Source organism: Electrophorus electricus, chromosome 6 (assembly GCF_013358815.1).
Source record: "Electrophorus electricus isolate fEleEle1 chromosome 6, fEleEle1.pri, whole genome shotgun sequence".
Taxonomy (NCBI): Eukaryota; Metazoa; Chordata; class Actinopteri; order Gymnotiformes; family Gymnotidae; genus Electrophorus; species Electrophorus electricus.
In genome coordinates this window covers 28,579,534-28,587,033 of record NC_049540.1, presented here as the reverse complement: position 1 = coordinate 28,587,033, position 7,500 = coordinate 28,579,534, and the positions used below count along the sequence as shown (strand labels likewise).

Below are 7,500 nucleotides of genomic sequence, written 5' to 3'. Positions count from 1 at the left end.
GTTATCAATATGGTTATTAATACTGCTTCCTCTGGTCTGGAAAATGATCTACACCAGATTGCAATGTCCTGTCAGTCGTGGTGCAGTGAGTGTTTTTATGCTGATTTTTCTTGTGGCTTTGCACTGTTTGGATCAGCTCTGCGGTGCAGTGTGACTGCTGCCCTGGTCCTGGAACACAGCAGCACCTCTGAGTGGAACGTCAGAGTGACTTTGGTCTAATACGTGATTTGGCTGTTTGTCTCTAGCATATGAACTAAATCAGGTGATGGGGCAGAGTGAGTCCAGGAGGAAAGATCAAACACTAAAGGACATCTCTCTCTGTAACACTCCACTGTAGGACATCTCTCTCTGTAACACTCCACTATAGGACATCTCTCTCTGTAACACACCACTATAGGACATCTCTCCCTGTAACACTCCACTATAGGACATCTCTCTCTGTAACACACCACTATAGGACATCTCTCTCTGTAACACAGTTTGGCATCTGGCTGCTGTTTAGTTTTGCTTCTGAATGGGCTCTCTCTCTCTCTCTCTCTCTCTCTCTCTCTCTCTCTCTCTCTCTCTCTCTCTCTCTCTCTCTCATCTTCTGTTGCATGTTTTTCATCCTTGAGGTATTTTGACACAGGAAACAGGTTTTCTCTGGTTGACAAAATGCACAGATGTCTCACTCTCGCCTAAAATACTACAGAGTGATAGATCACCTGACCCTGTGCTACTGACACAGCCTGCAATCCTGGACCTGTGTCAACGTCCACTGTCACATGACCACTGAGTGTGGGAAAATTATGTTCAGTTAATAACTGCTGTGCATTATCAGCCTCGTAGAGCTAAGATCACTGCTGTTTTTAGTAGGTCAGGTAGACCTGCACTGTCAGTTTGGGGTTTGTTTATGGTTTTGGCCTGGGCCAGACCTGAAGTCCCCTGCCACACATATACTTTTACTTTTGGAGTCTGAAATACACATTTCACTTTTTAAGTATATATTTCACTTTTGAAGCGCTATTCCGGTTGCCTTCTCTTTGACCCTAGTTGAGGTGGTACGGAGCCAGGACGGTAATGTTGAACCCTGGGAGACCCAGGTGAAGTGGTGAAGTTAACGCACGACTGAAGCGAAGCCAGATAGTCAGGAGGACTGGAGACTAACTTCAAAGCGTGAGAACTGTCTCAGCAGAAAGTATACCATCTGACATATTAAAGAGGACTCGAATGCCCCCCCCCCCCAAAAAAAACAACCCCTGCTTCATTATGAGTGATCTATCTATCTATCTATCTATCTATCTATCTATCTATCTATCTATCTATCTATCTATCTATCTATCTATCTATCTATCTATCTATCTATCTGTCTCTTTCATTGTTTTTCACATCATTGTCTGGTTTCATTTTCTCCTCTCTCTCTCATCCCTCATTCATCCACTCTAATCCTTCCTCTTTCTCTCTCTCTTTTTTCTCTCTTCCTTGCCTCCCACTCCTGTGTTCGTTTTCCGAGGTATCGCATATCCTGCATTCATAGAGCGATGGGGGCAGGTCCCCTGTGTTTCCCTGTGTTGTCCTGGGCTAGTCGATACAGTGTGTATGGTTACGTGAGAGTGCGTGAGAGCGCGCGAGAGAGCGTGAGAGAGCGTGAGAGCGCATGAGAGAGCGTGAGAGTGCGTGAGAGCGCGTGAGAGAGCGTGAGAGTGCGTGAGAGCGCGTGAGAGCGCGTGAGAGCGTGTGACGGTTTCAGCCTTGAAGTTCAGATTACTTTATGAAAATGGAACAAACTGTCAGCTTCTGTCCGCTGAAGGTCGGAGAGCACACAGCCCTTTTGTGTGGTGCACAGTGACCTTACAGGCGACCCTCGGGCGTGGCGACTTTGCCATGCGGCATCTGGATTCAGCTGGGGTGCTTTATTAGGCTCAGGGCTTATCTGGCCGTGAAATGAATGAGGAGCATTGAGCTGAGTTCTTTAATATGACACACATCATACACTGGCCTGGCTCTCCTGCCATTAATACACTGTGGGTATGACAGTAAACGCAACACCCAGCGTCTTTGACTGACTTTATTATCATCAATGCTTCTACTGTTCTACTGGTGTGTGTGTGTGTGTGTGTGTGTGTGTGTGTGTGTGATGTGAAGAAGCACCGGGTTTCTCCTGCCCATCTGTCACAGGGCCCTGGTGAATTGGGTGTTTTTGTGCCACAGTGTGGACCTGAAGGAAAGTGTGGGAGAGCGTCTCCACTCAGGATGAGCAAGTCTCTGTCCACGTCTCGGTGCAGTGTTATTGCGTTCAGAGGACACAGCGACTGTGAACTGTAAAAGACGTTTTTAGGCATTTTATTACAAGTTGGCTGTTCAGATGCTACTGAGTTGTACTGTGATTTTTCATACACTCTGATATTTCCCCCTACACAGTCTGAAGGACCAAGAAATTCCACTAGAGGACACGAATTTCATAGCACTTCGCATGTCATTGAAGAGGGTCCGCTGTGAAGTCTCCGGAAGCGTTTCTTATTGATCATAAAAAGTAACAAGTTAAACAAATTGGACAGAGTTTTCCCAACAGTCACATAGCGGATCCGACCGACCAGACCCGGGTTTGTAGGTGGTGAAGAGGCTGAACTGTGAAGGTCAAACACTTTGAAGAGAATAAGTCCCACTCACACTGAGCGTATCTTTGGGCTGTCCAACTTTTTCCATATCATGTGCAGTCCAGGGCAGGAAGTGATGTGTTAAACAGGTGAGTATTATTGCCCTGGTCAGACAGGGACTGCAGCTCCTTTACCCCCCCACACCATAAACTCCTCCATCTGCTGTTCCTGGAAGACTGCGGCTGTCTGTCAGGCAGTACGCACTCAGACAGAACCACACCAAAAGCACAGGATTGGGGCAAAACCAGGGCATCAGGGGCAAAACCAGAGCATGGGTGCAGCTATGATATTTGGTGAATTTTGTCTTTTGTTAAGTTAGTTTTGTTTTTTGCATTACTGCGGGGTGTCTGGACTGCGATTTCTGGATTTATCAGACTGCAGTAACAGCACTAATGCGACGCCACTCTGGTATTTAAAGGGGCGTTTATTAAGGACAACGTGCTGTGTGTTATTTCAGCGTGTGCCTGTTTGTTCGTGTAGTACTTAATTCATCTGTGCACTCTGGAAAAGTAGGCCGACTTCAGTGGAGATGCTGTTTCTTCTGTCTTCTGGAATCCCCGTGTTTGTGGTTCTGTGCAGGTTCAACCTGGCAGCTGCTCCAACAATATTATGACTGTATTGTTAGGAATTGTGTAATGTGTGAAGGTACACTGACCAAAAACTGAGCAGATATGTTTTAGAAAATGACTCCAAACAGCTGAATTGGTTGGAAACTCAGTTTCTTGGCTAAATGACGTTAGGATGGGGACTGGACACTGAGCTGCCTTTGTTACCAGATTGCCACTGAAGGTTTTTTTCCCCCAAGTTTAAAATTAATTCACCATCATCAGGCACCTTCATCATCACCATCATCCTCACCCTCCTCACCCTCATGGCAGCCAGCGTGCGTAAGAGTAAACACGCTAACAGTGAAATTGATGGCGCCGTCTCAGTTTCTAGTTTTGCTCTGCACATCTCCAACACGCCTTTGCAGCTCAGAAGAAAAAAAAAACACGTCTGAAAATAATGAAAAATGTAGGATCCAAGTTTGAGGCTTGCAAAAAAAAAAGTGACATCAGTCAAGCGCATGATTTGTGCTGACAGAGGGTGTAAGAATAGCCGAAGTCACGAGGATGACACTCGCGCGCACGATAACGAGACAGACGGATGAGCTCCCGCCGCACGCCCTGTGCTCCGAGCACGGCGGAGCCTGCAGACTGACGACCGGAGCTGAGCTGAGACGAGCGGAGGCGACGCCTCTTCACGAGGCTGCGGAGAGTGCGCATGCACTCGGGTTTAATGGGTTCGCGTGCTGTTTTTTTTTTGTTTTTTTTTAACGGATGGCCCTCATTCGCCTCTTTCGTTCGTCGCCTTCACGCCTGTGTTTCTCTCTTCCTCCTTTTCTGCTCTGCCATCCTCTCGGGCCGAGCTCGTATATCGTCTGCACACACGCGCGCGCATCCACCGAGCTCTAGGCGTCCGCGGCTTACCCATTCGAGGTTTAATCCGCGAGGTCATGAGAACCAGAGATTTACGAGACCTGCTCATTTTTATTTACCGACGTAACACTCAGCAAGCCCCAGAAGGGAAATGAGGGATGAAAGGAGAGCAGGAGAAGACCGGCGCATGTAAAAGTCAAGGTCAAACGTCTCGCGCTACCAGCGCGGGGCAGCGGTTCATTATCCTACTGATTATCTCACTGCCTTCCTGTCGGATCAAAAGGAGGCCGATAATATATCAAAGTTTGCACATTACACTCTCAGTGCAGGACCTTTATGTTCACTTGGGTAAACATATAACGTTCTTCAGGAGATTAATAATATACAGATGACGCGCAGAAAGGTATTATGAGAGCCCGGCGTATCCCCTGGCGTTAACGCCGGTGTTGTATGAAACAGGAAAGAGGGTTCATCTAGCATGAATCAGCCTGAACCTGCTGAGTGTTTGCTCCTGAGAGAATAATCGGTCTTTCATTTTCACCTTACAGTATTCTGCACACACTCTTATTCAGAGCAACTTTCACATTTGTCGGTGTGACACGACATTTGAGCTCTGGTGACCTTGGTGACCCCATGACCTTGGTGATGGTAGCATTTAGCTCTACAAGGTCAGCTACAGGAGTTTTTTTTTTTATTTAATCCTGGACCACAACCTGCTTCGTTTCTCCAGGTGCTTTTGTAAAGGAGCCCTGGTTGAGGTCAGCTGTGAAAGTCACCGAGGACAGCCGAGTGGAGCTGCCAAACCAGGCCAATGGGTAAATCTGCGATGTGCTGATATCACCACCACCATGTGACTTTGTTGTGAGAGGGGTCAATATCCAGCAGTTAATCACTGTGGTGTTTAATGCCTGGAGCCTCCTGGAGGAGGCACCAGAGGTCTGGGGTCTGAAGGCATCACACTGCCTGCGTCCTCCAGCGAGGGTGCGAGCCGGCCGAGACGTAGATGATGTAGCAAAGACAAAACTAATGAAAGTGACTTTAGAGGCAAGAGCTTCTGGAGATGTCTTTAAGTTACAGACACTGATTATACCAGCAGGAGTATGAGAGAGAGGGAGAGAGAGAGAGAGAGAGAGAGAGAGAGAGGGAGAGGGAGAGAGAGACAGACACAGAGAGAGAGAGGGAGAGAGAGAGAGAGAGAGAGAGAGAGGGAGAGGGAGAGAGAGACAGACACAGAGAGAGAGAGGGAGAGAGAGAGAGAGAGAGAGAGAGAGAGAGACAGACACAGAGAGAGAGACGGGGGAGGGGGGGTAATGGTAGACACGTTGCATTGTCTCCTCAGCTGCACATGGTATGTTGAGTGTGGTTTTGAGATACCTGATACACACACCCTGAGACACACTCACTGATACACACACCCTGAGACACACTCACTGATACACACACCCACACACCCTGATACACACACTCACTCACACACACACACACACACACACTCACTCACTCACTCACACACACACACACACACTCACTCACACACACACACACTCACACACACACACACACACACTCACTCACACACACACACAGACACACACTCACTCACACACACACACAGACACACACTCACTCACACACACACACACACACACACACACACACACACACACACACACTCACTCACACACACTCACTCACACACACACACACACACACACACACACACACACACTCACTCACACACACACACACACACACACACACTCACTCACACACACACACACTCACTCACACACACACACACACACACACGTGAGTGGAGGATGATTTAATTTCCAGGGTCATATGTTGTCAGTTGTCACCACTACAAGTGCTCATCCCCATTGCCTTAGTAATTGCTCCACTGTACTGCATATGGCGGGGATATTAGGGTCTCTACGGGTTATCTGTACTGACAGCCATAAACTGATATGACCTTACAGAGGAGACAGAGAGAGAGAGAGAATGTGTGTGTATAAAGAACAGATGTGAAACCATCCTACTTTAATCAAGGTATTCCTGGTTGTAGTGATACTCGTAATCAGGTTTGTCACCAAATTAAAAGTTAAAACTCTCATAACTGTCACTGATTGAATCGAGTGAAATATTAAGCAAACTTCCAAACATAAATGCTTCCAGAGAATGCTGTGCGTTTTTTGTTTTTTGTTTTCCTTTCAGCTGTGCGTTTGACTAATACCAACATCTAAGTAGCAAAGTGCATGTTTTCCCCTGGTGTCCATGTGCTCGTGCTGCACGTGAGAGCAACTCAGGCGTGCACAGATGATGAAAAAGATGGAGGTTCGGAACAAGAATCATCACTGTAGAAAGCAGACGTTTACCTGGACAGGTCACCCAGCGTGTGACGGACACACCGCCTAGGAAGGATAATGGGAGCTCTGCCGGCTGAGACAGGGAGCTGCTCTTTGGTCCAACGGTCAGAGCTCACTGGGTTACACATGGTGTCTGAAGGTCATCGGGATGCCATCACCTCATCATTCCCTCCCTCTGCCCACTGTTGCCAGCACCTCTCAGACTCCCCTTGCTCTGGCCTTGTCTTCATCTCCATACAGCTCCGCCCCTTCAGGCTGTACTGAGTGGCCATTTTCCCCAGATAACTGAGTAAGGCTGCTGTTTCTAGACCAGCTATGCATTTGATCTGGCAGTAATGAGTGCCTGTAAAGAAAGGAGGAAATCTGATCCCAGACCTGTGCTCCTTGTTTACAGTGTGTGGTGCATCCGAGTAATGGCTTTGACAGGCATTTTTCTCTTGTGTATCTCGGTTGTCATGGTGACCCTGCTGCAATCTTTCTGCAGTTTGTAGTACCGGCCGGTGTAATTTAATGAAGGTAGCAGACAAACAAAGTACGAATCCTCCTTCTGCAGAGAGAGGTGGAGGTTAGCCCATAATACTGGTACAATATGCATTTTAATGAGTGGGGATGATGAACACTTATGTTTCAAATGTTTAGAAAAGACACAGATTTACAGTATCACACACACACACACACACACACACACACACACACACACACACACACACACACACATGCTGGTAATGCAAGTGCAGAGACACATACAGCAGCAAACCAACAGGACGTTGTTTGACCTGAGGACTCCGCTCAGACTTCACAGCTGTAGCTGTGCTACAGAGGCGCTGGTGTTAACGTTTGACTGTGTCTGCGTACCCAAAGCATTTGGCAGGCAGGCTTTCCGCTACGTCTGATAGGCCACCGCACCGTGTGTCTGTGTCGGCGAAAAACTCTCCAGGTTGTTGAGGTCCACAGATCCCTTGGCAACCAGGAAGAATTCGTCTGCCCGCTCGTCCTGGCTGGGAATGCCTGGTCATTCCCGCTCTTCCCTGGTATCCGCTGCCTTTCCAAACTGGGGAGGCATAAAGGGAAAAGACACAA

The 7,500-nt window shown here is 47.8% G+C and overlaps 1 protein-coding gene across 3 annotated transcripts in view; it reads left to right on the top strand.

The window, feature by feature from the left end:
- arhgap24 (Rho GTPase activating protein 24) overlaps nucleotides 1-7,500 on the top strand; it is a 102,284-nt gene that overhangs the window by 34,667 nt on the left and 60,117 nt on the right. The window lies entirely within an intron of this gene.